Source organism: Lutra lutra, chromosome X, assembly GCF_902655055.1.
Source record: "Lutra lutra chromosome X, mLutLut1.2, whole genome shotgun sequence".
NCBI lineage: Eukaryota > Metazoa > Chordata > Mammalia > Carnivora > Mustelidae > Lutra > Lutra lutra.
The window spans coordinates 82,951,841-82,966,202 of NC_062296.1; the positions used below are offsets into that span (position 1 = coordinate 82,951,841).

General features: G+C 34.9%; 1 long non-coding RNA gene across 1 annotated transcript in view; it reads left to right on the forward strand.

Moving 5' to 3' along the window:
• The window catches only part of LOC125092320 (uncharacterized), a 351,199-nt gene that overhangs the window by 25,835 nt on the left and 311,002 nt on the right, over positions 1-14,362 (forward strand). Inside the window, exon 2 of the long non-coding RNA XR_007124874.1 lies at positions 3,049-3,173. This is a non-coding gene — a long non-coding RNA (uncharacterized LOC125092320). The remainder of the gene's footprint in view (positions 1-3,048; positions 3,174-14,362) is intronic.

A 14,362-nucleotide genomic window follows, 5' to 3' on the forward strand; every position in this document is an offset into this window, starting at 1 on the left:
TTCGACTTTCCCTGTATCCAATTCCTTTGCCATGTGATGTTGCTGTTCTCAGTAAAGGAACAATTTATATTTCCCTTTCCCGCTTGACTAAGGATTCAGCCATGTGACTTTCTCCAGCCAATGTAATAGACAGACATGATGAAGTGCCAGATCTGAGTTTATGCCTTAAGAGATCACACATATTTCCACTTCACTTCATTCACCTCTACCAGTGCTATAAGAGGTACATACCCCTAGCTATCCCACTGGGTCCAGAGAGGATGAGAGCTGGTTAGAACAGAGCCCCCTCCCATGAATGCAGATCTCTGAATTTTGCAGCAGTTTGTTATACTGTGCTGTTATGTCTATAGCTTACTGCTACTTTTGATAATGATGAACTAATAGAGAACTTTGAAATGGGGATACCACCATTTTTTATAACCTTGCAGAAGCACGAAGTGATGTCCAGTGCTAACATATTAAGCCAATAGGCTACAGGTCTTTAAGTGGATATTTCAGGCCCTGAATATTGTTATATGATCTTGAATATGACTATTTAAGAAAAATGATCCAAGAAACAGTAGGAACTTAGAGTAGAAAAATCGAGGAAAAGCCCCTAAATTATGGCAGATTATCATCATCATCATCATCACTCATATCCTCTTCTATTTGAGCACTTCCTGTGTTCAAAGAAAAACATTATTATCTCCATTTTCCAGGTAAAAAAACTGAGGCTAAACAGTATTTAATTTTCCCAAGACGACACAGCTAGTACTTGGAAGAATCGAGTTTTTTTCTGGGCCTGTAAGATCCCGTAGTCCATGCTGTAAATATGCACTTATTACCTCAATCAAGGAAGACTTCTGATTTTAATAAAGCACTACATTCTAATATGTATGTGGAATTTTATAAAGTACACAGATATTATTTCATTTGATCCATACAATATCTTTGCAAAATGGAAACTATTATATATATAATCATTTAAAAGGCAAATAGCAAAGTTCTGAGAAATTGCATGATTCTAGCCCAAGATCAAAGTACTGATAGGTCCTGACACTAGTTACAAGCCTATAAAAGATCAGAAATGTATGCTGCTTCTGTGCTATACTGAAGCATTTGAGAAAAATCTTTGGTGTAGACAACTGAGGACAATTCAAATGAGTGAAAATCCCTGGGAAGTTGTTTAAAATATCTTAAGAAAAATGTAATCTAATAGAAACAACTAAGCCAAACAACGTAGTCATTTATTCCTCCTGAAGATTTTAATTTACTTTCCCCATTCAACTGATATGTGAAAAGAACAACCCTAAACATATTCTGTTGATTCTCTCAGGAAACATCTTAGTTACTTCTTCTCACATTTTGTTTCTAATTATTTATCTCTGGCTCCATTTCAATTTTATTTAATGAAGAGTGTTTTTTTGCTCTTATAATATTACTCTGTAAATCATTGTAGGCCACCACTGTGAATTTCATTCTGCCTTTATTTCCCCCTTCAAAAATATTGTTGTACAATACCGTTTATAAAGACAAACTGTTAACATTAGGTTACAACAATAATAACTGCATTTCTCTTTCTAAACATCACAAAGATAGTGCTCTGTTTTTTGAAAATATAGTTTCATTCTTTGATGAGTATTTCATATTTGTCTCTTCTAACTTTTCTAAAATGGAAATAAAATTGTCAATCAAAACAATAATATTGGGGGCACCTGGTTGGCTCAGTGGGTTAAGCCTCTGCCTTCAGCTCAGGTTGTGGTCTCAGGGTCCTGAGATCGAGCCCCGGGTTGGGCTCTCTGCTCAGTGGGGAGCCTGCTTCCCTCTCTCTCTGCCTGCCTCTCTGCCTACTTCTGATCTCTCTCTCTGTCGAGTAGGTAAATGGAATCTTTAAAAAATAATAATAATATTGGAGGTGAATTCTATGCAAAGAATTTACAAAGGCAGAAACATTAATGAAAAGAAACAAAGAGGAAAGGCTGTTATATATTTAAAAACAATAAGTCACTAGTGACATTATCTATTGTTTGAAATCTGGGCATGATTATGTTGGTTGCCTTATAAATGTCTCCTCACATAAGGTCATCTGGAAATAAAAGTCTACTTTTTTTTGCCATGAGTATAATTTAGTGATGAGAGAACTTGCCCAAGAACCAGAAGAAGGGATTTGGATTTCAGATATGGTGTACAGCTCTGACCATTAATGAGAACTTGGGCAAGATTTTCCATTTGTCAGGACAATTGGTTCTCAAACTTTTGGTATGAGAACACATTTTGGATCATGTAAATCACTTTTTAAAACTTTCAAATACTAGGGCATCTGGGCAGCTCAGTCAGTTAGCATCCGCCTTCAGTTCAGGTCATGATCCCAGGATCCTGGGATCGAACCCCATATCAGGCTCCCTGCTCAGTGGGGAGCCTGTTTCTCCTTCTCCTTCTGCCACTCCTCCTGCATGTGCTCACTCTCTGTCTCTCTCTCTCTCTTTCTGTGTTGTATGGATAAATAAAATCTTTTTTTTAAAAAAAACCCTTTAAATTACCAAGGTATCCAAATTTTATTTTGAGTTCCCCCAGAAACTTTCCCTAAATCAAAATTTTAAGTGCAAGTGATGTGCTTGGGGCCATGATAGCAGGAAACATTGATAAAGAAGCCAGCAAATGAGACAGCAAAGGGAAAAGAGCCAACATACAGTGTGTCATCCTCTAAGGGACTCTGGGGGTTAATATAAGAATATGCCTCAAAATTATCTCAGCTGATGTGCAAGTAAGTTGGGGTATTACTCTATTGACTCCTTTCCTGTTCTTTGTGAAAAGACTATTGCTGAGGCCATCAACTCTGTTGACACCTCTGGCTTGCCATTGGGCAGGCCAAGTGCTTCCACCAGACAAGTAGTACTTGGATAGGGTCATGAATACTGAAGTAAAGCAGCCTTTGATAACATGTGAAAGTGAGAGCTGAGGGGGAAAGAGTGAAGCACTGTACTATGTGTTATACCTTCCAACTAAAATTTTGTATCCAACAGATAGAGTGGACATTAATTTTTTATTTTTTATTTTTTTACTCTCTAGGATTTAGACCACCTGCTTATGTTTGAGGAATTGCCTAACCCACAAATTCTGGCAAAGAACAGAGCTCACCTTCTAGTATGGAAGCTAAAAAAAGGAGATACTCATTTTCCAAGCCTCTTTTGCAGGTAAGACTCCATCAATCAGATGCTCTTGCTTGAGATATTGAACGTGGAACAAATAACACAGTGAAGCCGAGTTAATGAAAACTAAATCTTATGGCATTGGCTGGCAGTGGTGGCAGCCCTCACTGTCTTCAGAGGAGCTGTGGTAAGAGGTACATGTCAGTCGTGGTGCCCAGTGTGTAGAATTCCTAGCAGCCACGGTGTAGGCTCTTAAGTACAGTGTTTGGCAATGGCCACAGTAGTGCCTTCATCAGATACGTCCTTAGCCTCCCTCGACAATACTCATTTGCTATACCTTATCCTTCTGTCTTCCTGGTTCTGTGAGTTACTATTGACCTACCAATACATTTGATATGTGCTTATATCACACAGGGTCAGTTTCTATTGCTTATAACACAAAATCTCAACTAACAAAACAGATCTAAGGTATAGCCCAGGAAATTCTTTTTTTAGCAGCCTCTCAAAGTGATTCTAATACAAATTTTGTGGACCACTGTCTGGGGTTGTTTCCTCAAAGGGAAAATAAATATAAAAACATATGCTCAGCAGAGGACTTGTGATGTTCCAGTAATTATGAGAGAGGAGCCTTAAAAGATGAATAAGATTATTTCACAATTGAAGCCATCACCTAAAGGATGATTTTGAAGTAATTTTCTACTCAAAGTGGATAGATTTCATTAAAACATTTCAGCTACTTTGTGATGCAATCTATTTAAATGCTGATGTCTTAGAAAACTACCTGGTCATCCCCGTCTTCAGATCCCCTCAGTCCCTACATTTGTAGCCAATGGACTTTTGGTAAACTGATTAAAAAATGGCCCAAATCCTTCACCTCTCCTTGTATCTAGTCTCTTTACAATGTGACTTTGTAGCTCCTACCATAAAGAAAAAGAATCTAGTTTGGGCTGGCTTTGCAACTCACTTTGGCTAATAGAATGTGTTGTAAATGACAATGTGCCAGTTTTGAGCCTAACTAAGCCTCAAGAGATTTTGCATACTTCCACTCTCTCAGAATCCACTAGCTAACAGTAAACAAGCATCAGCTAGACTGCTAGAGGTTGAGAGACCACAGGAATGAATTCTGAGGTGCCCCCCCCCTTAAGAATCAGTCACCTAGCTCACCCAGGCTAACTTGCAGGCCCACAGAGTTAAGTCAATCAGATGACTCTTGCTTTGACCCATTATGTTCTGGGTAGTTTGTTATACAGCTATAGGTAACTGATAAAGTTCTCCAAATACTTTGTGTATTCTGTTTGATCTCTGAGTCTACTTGTACTTGTGAGAAGGTTGATTAAGGAACTTCTTGGCAGGTACCCAACATTGTATGGTACATACATGTAGTAGCTTTGCCAGTATCTCACTTTGATTTATATTTTTATTTTCAATGACTAGGTCCTAGATTTATCATTTTCTGCTTTGGTGACTAAGTTCTCTCCTCATAAACTCACCAAATCTTCATGATTAGGTTTTTGATAGAGATGCCCTAAATATACATCTTACAAAATGACAAATGGCCAAATTCTAAAATTAAGATTCATCTAAAGCTGAATATCACCATCATAGAATTACCTTCTGGGATAGATGTTAATTATTACAATTATAAAATTATAATTTTATTTTTAAAAATTTGCTATTGGGGCACCTGGGTGTCTCAGTGGGTTAAAGCCTCTGCCTTCGGCTCAGGTCATGGTCTCAGGGTCCTGGGATCGAGCCCCACATCAGGCTCTCTGCTCGGCTGGGAGCCTGCTTCCCCCTCTCTCTCTGCCTGCCTTTCTTCTTACTTGTGATCTCTCTCTGTCAAATAAATAAATAAAATATTTTTTAAAAATTTGCTATCAAGGAACTTATCGTCTGTTTTCTTCTAGGAGTTTTATGGTGTCAGGTCTACATTCAAGTCTTTAATCCACTTTGAGTTAATTTTTGTGTATGGTGTAAGGTAGTGGTCAAGTTTCATTCTCTTGCATGTAGCTGTACAGTTTTTCCAACACCATTTATTGAAGAGACTGTCCTTTTCCCATTGTATATTCTTGACTCTTTCACTATAAATTGATTGACCATATATACATGCATTTATTTCTGGGCTCTCTATTCTGTTCCAGTTATCGATGTGTATTGTTATTCATGTCAATGCCATACTGTTTAAATTATTATAGTTTTGTCGTATATATTAAAATCAAGGAGAATGATGCCTTCAACTTTGTTCTTCTTTCTCAAGACTGATTTGGGAATTTGGAATCTTCTGTGTTCCCATACAAATTTTAGGATTATTTGTTCTATATCTTTGAAAAACGCCTTTGAAATTTTGATAGGGATTGCAGTATATCTCTAGAGTGCTTTGAGTAGTACAGAAATTTTAACAATATTGACTGTTCTGGTTTGTGAGCCTAGAATATCTTTCCACTTTTTTGTGTCCTCAACAATTTTTTCATTAATGTCTTATAGTTTTCAACATACAGATCTTTCACCTCCCTGGTTAAATTTATTCCTGGGTATTGTATTCTTATTGATCAATTATAAATGGGATTGTTTTCTTTGTTTCTCTTTCTGATAGTTCATTATTAGTGTAGAGAAACACCACAGATTTTTGTATATTGATTTTGTATCCTGTGACATTACTAGTAGTAAGCTCCTTGACATAGTCTTGGTGATGATTTTTTTAAAAATCTGACACCAAAAGCAAAAGATACAAAAGCAAAACTAAATAAACAGGACTATATCATACTAAGAAGTTTATGCACAGCAAAAGAAACCATTGACAAAATGAAAAAGCAACCTACTAAATGAGATAAAGTATTTGTATATCATAAATCTGTTAAGGGGCTAGTATCTGATATATGTAAGGAATTCATGAACTCAATAGCAAAAGAACAAATAATTAGACATTTTTCCAAAGAAGACGTGTGGATGAATAACAGACATGAAAAAATGCTCAACATCATCAGGGAAATGCAAATCCAAACCACACTAAGGTATCACTTCACACCTGTGAGAATCACTGTTATCAAAAGACAAAAAATAGTAAGTGTTGGTGAGGATGTAGAGAAAAGGGAACCCATGTGCACTGATGGTGGCAGTGCAAATTGATGCCGTCACTATGGAAAACAGTATGGAGATTCCTCAAAAAATTAAAACTAGAACTACCATATGATTTAGCAGTTCCACTTTTGGGTATTCATCCAAAGAAAACAAAAACACTAACTCAAGAAGATATATGTACCCCCATGTTTGTTGCAACAGTATTTACAATAGCCAAAATATGGAAACAACCTACATGTCCTTTGACATAAGTGTGTATGTGTGCATGTGTATGATATTCCATTTTATATATATTCATATATAAATATAAATATATTTTATATATTATACATAAAATATATTAGAAATATATAAAATATATTTTTATATTTATATAAAAATATATTTTATATATTCTCATTTAAATTAGAAATAGATTTTATGTATTACTTTATATATAATACATATATATATAAATATATATATATAAATCATATATAAATAGAAATAGATTTTATGTATTATATATAAAGTAATACATAAAATCTATTTCTAATTTAAATATGAATCTTACTCATGCATAGAAAGGAATGAAATCTTTCCATTTGTGACAATGTGAATAGACTTCAAAGACATTATGCTAAATGAAATAAGTCAGAGAAAGACAAATACTGTCTGATTTTTCATATATGTGGAATCTAAAAAAAAAAGAAACTTTAAAGACACAGACAATAGGTTTGTGGTTGCCAAAAGCAGAGGTGGGAAGTGAGAGAAATGGGTGAAGGGAGTTAAAAGGCAAAAAGAAAAAAAGAGAAAAAAGAAAGAGGCAAATGCTGTAGATATCTGTTAAATGTTAGTTCAGCTGCATGAAGTCTTTATATGTTTTATAATAAATGCTAAAGAAGAAAGATGATCTCATCTACTTGGTGTTACAGTGAGTGTAACAAGATATATACAGATAATCTATAAACTTCTAATTGTGATGAGGCCTTATGAAAGGGAAAAATTAAAACATTCTTAGTTAAGCGTCCACCTTCAGCTCAGGTCGTGATCCCAGGGTCCTGGGATTGAGCCCTACATCCAGCTCCCTGCTCTGTGGGAAGCCTGCTTCTCCCTCTCCCACTCCCCTTGTTTGTATTCCCTCTCTAGCTCTGTCTCTCTCTGTCAAATAAATAAATAAAATCTTTAAAATAAAAAAAGAAATTAGATACAAATAAACAACTTTAAATGCTTTAAAGAAAAAAAAAGAATTAAATCTTGTACAACAAAGGATACTTTATAACAATACAAGGACTACTGCATGAGAGGATATGAACCAAATATTACATGAAGCTGGATACATGAAACAAAACCTCTCAGAAATACAAGTTCTTTATTTTAAAAAAAAACCACAATAATGGTAGAAAGTTTTAATATTCTTTCAGAATTTTGAAAAATCAAGTTAACAAAAAGTAAAGACACAGCACTGGAATAATATAAGGAACTTAAGTCAACATTCATTTATTATGTGATAGAACATTTGCAAAAATCAATTTATTTATTGTCACTGAGAAATCCTTAATAAACCCCCGAAGCAGATTTTGAAGACCATATTCTTTGATTATAACCAAAAAAAATTCAAAAAATCATAAAATGATTTTTAAAAAACTACAGAGAAACCAAGAAACCTCCTCCTAAACGACCCCTAGATAAAAGAGGAATTTGAAAATTATCTAGAAAAGTAATAAAAATAACACTTTATATGGGACCTGTATTCAGGTAATTTATAGTCTTAAATACTTTCATTTTCTTTAAAAGATTAAAAATAAGTGAACTTGGGGCGCCCGGGTGGCTCAGTGGATTAAGCCACTGCCTTCGGCTCAGGTCATGATCTCAGGGTCCTGGGATCGAGCCCCACATCGGGCTCTCTGCTCAGCAGGGAGCCTGCTTTCCCCTCTCTCTCTGCCTGCCTCTCTGCCTACTTGTGATCTCTCTCTCTGTCACATAAAAAAATAAAATTAAATTTAAAAAAAAAAATAAGAAGGGCATGTATTGCATGGAGCACTGGGTGTGATGTATAAACAGTGAATCTTGGAACACTGAAAAGATAAAATTAAATTAAAAAAATAAAGTTAATAAAGCAAAAGGTTACTGCTCAACATTAAAAAAAAATTAAAAAACAAAAATAAATAAGCACTAAACTATAAATAGTGCTTATCTCCGGAAAGGAAGATGACCAGAAGTTTTCAAATACTATATGAAGTTGGAATTTTATAATAAACTTCACTACTGTAATTAGGAAAAACAATTCAGCCTTTTTGGCACCCTTCTATGCAAACATATGTAAACTACACTCCCCCCAAAATTTAGTGGTTAGATTTCAAATATTTGATAATGTAGGGCAAGAATAATGTGCTTAGTACTGGTTTGTTCCCATGATACTAAATAGTCTCCCCCTTTCAGCTGAAGTAGTAAAGGAACAAGATCATCTTTGCTAGCTTTGCCAGTGTAAGATACTACTGGTAATGATGCCACTAAGGTTTTATGCTTTACTTCCTCTTTAATAGCAAACAGATAACATAGAGACATCTGCTTTTTAACTCCCAGGCATGATGGTTGACTGATGGTGATGATGCTAATGCAATAAAGCAATCCCACAAACTGAAATATTGTGCACTATTCAAAGAAACTATCTGAATACTTTTAGAAGCAAAGATGCAATTGATGTCCCCATTATATTGTTTATTTCTAATATTTTTTATGCATTTGCTAGTTGAAACAAAAGCATAAAAAAAGTCTCTGTGATTTAATGGGGCAAAATAAATGGCTTTAGAAATAAGTAGTTAATTTTCAAGATAATAATCTTCCCTGAATTTTCATCTGCATTTTAGTTTTCATTGCCTGGGTACCAATTTTGACTGGAGAAGAATGGTAGAAGTGTCTTTCCATCAACTATGATATAAGAACTCTTTCATTCTCAAGGCACAGTGTTTTTCTTCAGCTGGTTCCAGTACCTTAATGACCTTCTCCACAAGCAACAGTTTTTATTAAACACAACAATGTTGTTATTATTTCCAAAGTATGGCATTAAGCTTTTTTTATATTCAAGCTATCTTTTTAGACATATAGTTGTGGTGGTCCTTCCATCACATTTGGACATCTTGTAAAACACATTACAAAACATTTCCAAAATAGCTTGCAACTCTATTTAACATACCACTCCAAAATCTCTTGTATGATAAGGAATCTATCCTTGCTGAAGAATGATAAAAGTGTTTCACTATTCTGCTGTCCTACAATTTATTTATTTATTTTTAAAGATTTTATTTTTTTTTATATTACAGACAGAGATCACAAGTAGGCAGAGAGGCAGGCAGAGAGAGAGGGAGAAACAGGCTCCCCACTGAGCAGAGAGCCTGATGTGGGGCTCAATCCCAGGACCCTGAGATCATAACCTGACCCGAAGGCAGAGGCTTAACCCACTGAGCCACCCAGGCGCCCCCTACAATTTATTTTTGAGCACACAAGTGAAGAGTAGACAAAACATTGTATGATTGTCAATCCTGAGTGATATATAATTCCTGTTATATTTGTTGGATTCTTGAAGACAATTACATTATAATTTTATACCCTAATTTTATATCCTATAAATAGTTTTTCAATCAAATGGGCTGTGTTAGTTGTATAAAACCTAGACATCCCTTGACAAGCAAGTAAAGCAGAAACACAGTTGAATTCATCCTTGATCCACCAAGCTGTTAAACTTAAAGAAGACTTCTACTGATTTCTGAACTACCATTTGTCTGATGTACAAGATACAGAGATTGCATATTTAATAATACCACTAGGCTTACAGAACATAATTCAGAAAAACTCTTTCAGGACTATGTTTTCTGGATGAAATTTGTACCTGGGATTTTTTTTTAATGTCCAAACTCAGAAAACTCAAAAGTCTTTTCTCTTTAACTCAAAGAAATGATTGGCACTCTATAGGGATGATATAAATAAGTTTTTGTTTAAAAGTTTAAGTTTGAATACTTAAAACAATAGGGGATTGCCATCTTAAAGTGTATTCTTTTAAAATCTGTTATTTTTATAGTTTGATGGTGAGAACAAAATAGGTTTGGGGTATCTTATTTCTAACATTTTCTGTATTTGTATACACTTTATTATATTAGAATCAAATGGTATTTATTAAATTAACTTTTAGTTTATCTTTTAGTTTTTTCTGCTTGTGATAATTTGAGATGGAAAAATTGACATTTGGTTTTAAATAATCCTCCAAAGAGGGGCGCCTGGGTGGCTCACTGGGTTAAGCCTCTGCCTTCGGCTTGGGTCATGATCTCAGGGTCCTGGGATCAAGCCTTGAGTTGGGCTCTCTGCTCAGCAGGGAGCCTGCTTCCTCCACTCTCTCTGCCTGCCTCTCCACCTACTTCTGATCTCTGTCTGTCAAATAAATAAATAAAATCTTTAAAAAAAATAATAATCCTCCAAAGATGTGATGAATTGTTTCAGGATTTTTTTCTTGAAATACTCTGCCTAAATGGAAGTAAATAACTACATTTTAAATAAAGTTCTTAAAAGGTTATTTTATCTGATGTAATTGTTCATATACCAAGCAATCCTACAAAAATTAGAATTAATATGTAATTGAATATCTATTATTCAGTATTTTATTATTATTAAAGTTATATAGTATTAGTCATAAAGAAAAATTATTTCCAAAGTATTTTCCTCATACACTTTCATAATATTTACAAAAACTGTTCACTTTTTCATTGTTCATTTAACTCTTTGAATGTTATTAACTGTCTTTACATAAAAATTAATGGTTTTTACCATCATCATTAATTATTATAGTATTTTACCCCACAACAATAAAATTTATTCTATAATTGACTATTAGAATTCCAACAAATAAAGCACACAAGGATATTTTAATTCCATGTTATACCTAGAATGCTTATATATATTTAAAAGTGAATATCAAGAAATTAACAATAAATCCTGATGATCTATCTTACTTTCACTGTACTATTATTACTTATATTACTGTTACTATTACACTAAATATATGTAATGGCAACTTATCTTTCAAATGATGTTAATGAAAGGAGAAGACTATTTAGCTTTCTAAAGACTACAGTCAAAGCACAAGTTGAAAACAAGATACTGGTTGAATTCTAAGGTCAAAGACAAACTTTCATGCCTTCCTGGTTTGTGTATTTAAAATATCTTTCTCAAAGAATAATTTCAAGCTATTATAAGATTTACCTAATGGCATTTATATACACGTAATGGATCCCTTTCTACCTAGAAGAAGTACATGAGATTATGTATTCATAGTTTTTGGAAGGCTGAAATTAAAAGTTGAAAATCTTAAGTCCTTCCTTGTTGACTAAATGCTAAGGAGTATGTGTAGACAGCCTCCAAATATGATTGCTAGCAATTTCTTCCCAAACTATATGCAGATGTTCACATTCCTCCCATTAAGATGTAGAATCTATTTTTCCTTCCCTTAAATGTAGGCTGACTGGTGACTTTGTCAGTTCCAGGCTTAGCACCTTTACGAAGCAGCTTTCACCTTTGCTTTCCTGGAATCAAGCTGTCATCCTGAAAGGAAGTGCAAGTTGTCCTGCTGGAGAGAGAGAACATTAGGAGAGACCCTAGAAAATGAGGAGGATGAGCTGATATAGAGAGAGGTCACACTGAGTAGAATTGTATTCCCCAGCTGACAGCACTGAGACCCCAGAAGTGCAACAGAGTCCATCTTGTACCTACAAGCCCAGCCAATGCAATCACAAGAATGATCCCACTGGTTAATAGTACTTATGCTCCATTACATGGAACATAAGAGCCAACATTCAACCCACAGAATCATAATAAATAAAAAATAGTTGTTTTAATCCACTAAGTTTGGGGGTGGTTTGTTACCAATCAATAAATAACAGAGACAGACATTCATACCTAGTCCAGGATGTTACCAAACAAAAACAAAAAAAAAAAAAAAGGAACAATTCAGACATGTTACATTGGCTTTGAGGCTTGGCAAAAGGCAGAGGATGGAAAAATGGTGAGGAATTTGCTACTAGAGGCAAGTTGGGGTTTGGTTATGCATTAACAGAATATTTGGCAAGATTCTTGCCTTTAGTAACTTGTAAGATAGAATGAAACCCAACAAATTTGTGTTATTTGGCTAAAATTCCAGAAAGAATGTTGAAGATGCCAGTTGACTTCTCTAAGTTCTCTATGATATATTTCAAGAGAAAGATAAGCTAAAGAAGGAACTGTTGAAGTTTTTAATAAGAACCTAAAAGGTAACATAGAGGCCCAAGATAGTCTCCTCAACTGGTGGATGAGCTTCTGTACAGTGAGAAAACTGTTCAAAATGAACTCAGGGAAAACACTAAATTCAGGATGCTACCAGTAAACTATAGCCTCAAGGTCAATATCAAATTGAATGTGAGGGTTAACCATTTAATGAAGTGCCTCAAAAATCTTTTCAGCTAGACAAAGAGACTTTTAAAAATGATAGGGGCATTGTTCTATAACACTCTGACCACAGCCTGATGTAGAGAAAGCCTATTAAGCAAAAAATCATAGGCCTTTGTTTAATGGAATAGATTATAATTTGATAGTATAAAAACTATAGGTTTCTCAGAATCAGGAAACCTGAAATTATGTAGCTGGGTGGATTTCAGAATTACTATGGGCCACTGACTGCTGTATCTTTCATTTCCTACTTTTTGAATGGATGTGTTTATTGTAATTTTTTCTATTCTTGTCTCACTTCTGTGTGGCGAGAGTATGGAGAACAGATAAATTTTATTTTTAATTTGAAGTTTTCTCATTTGAGAGGCTCTGTACTTAAGCAGCTTCATGTACACACACACACATACACTGCACCTGAGGATTCACATTTAAACATTTTTTAGGTGACAAGATGCTGGACTTTGAACTAATACTATGATGATATGATATTTTTGAGGATGATGTTCAGTGTATTTTGCATGAGGAAGAGATCTGAATTGTTGTGGTAAAGGGTGAATTATGGTAGATGGTCTCTAAAGACATTCATGATAGTTTCTCCTTTCCCTCTACTCACTCGCATGACTTTCCTCTCATAAAGAGCAAGGGTCTGGCTTTCCTGTTTTTGAATCTAGGTTGCTCTGTGACTTTCTTTGACCAATAGAATATAGCAAAAGTGTAAGTGTGCCAGGGGGCAGTTTATACTTTCATTTCATCAGAACCTAGTTGCCACGGTAGAGACAGAAGACATGAGGCAAGGTCCTACAAGATGAGCTGCCATGTATATAGAGAGATCACATGGAGTAAAACTGAAATATATGGGGTACTGGGTGGCCCAGTTGGTTAAGTGTCTGCCTCGGCTCAGGTCATGATCCTGGAGTCCTGGGATTGAGTCCCAGGATCAAGCCCTGCATCAGGCTCCTGGCTCAGTAGGGGACCTGCTTCTCCATCTGCCCTTCACCTCACTCATGCACATGCTCGCTCTCACTCTCTCTCTCTCTCTCTCAAATAATAAATAAAATCTTTAAAAAAAAAACCTGAAGTATACCAGGCGACAATCTGCATCAAGGTCCAGATATAAGAGAGAAGCCTTCATGGGCCTTGTAAATCAAATCAGGTACCAGCTGAATCCAACCATGTGACCAAGCCCAGATAACACTACAGTAGAGCAAAAGAACTGCCCAATCAACATACAGAACCATCATAAATAATGGATTGTTGTTGTTTTAAACCACTAAGTTTTGGGGTGGTTTGTTACAAACCCAAAGATAACTGAGGAGATTAGAAATGCAAATCTCTTTATGTGGTAGAAAAAAATGTTATCTATTAAAAGAAGCATTATAAATTGTCCTGCTATTTATGGAATTAATTTGGTTAAAATATGCTCCTTTAAGAGAAGATATATATTCCTTTTGGCAAAATGAATTTGTGCACTTAAAAAACCTTTGGAGGATGTGAAACATTAGTTGAGAAAATGAGCCAAGAATATAATGTATTCTTATTTTTAAAAAACTCCAAATTCTAGCTAACACTGTAATATATAAAATATCATTGTTCACTCTTCCAGGCCCAATTTTAAACATCTATAACTATTATAATCCTTGAAGAAATAATCAGCTGATATTTTGTCACATACCACACTAACAATTAACTAACATACCGAGAAAATC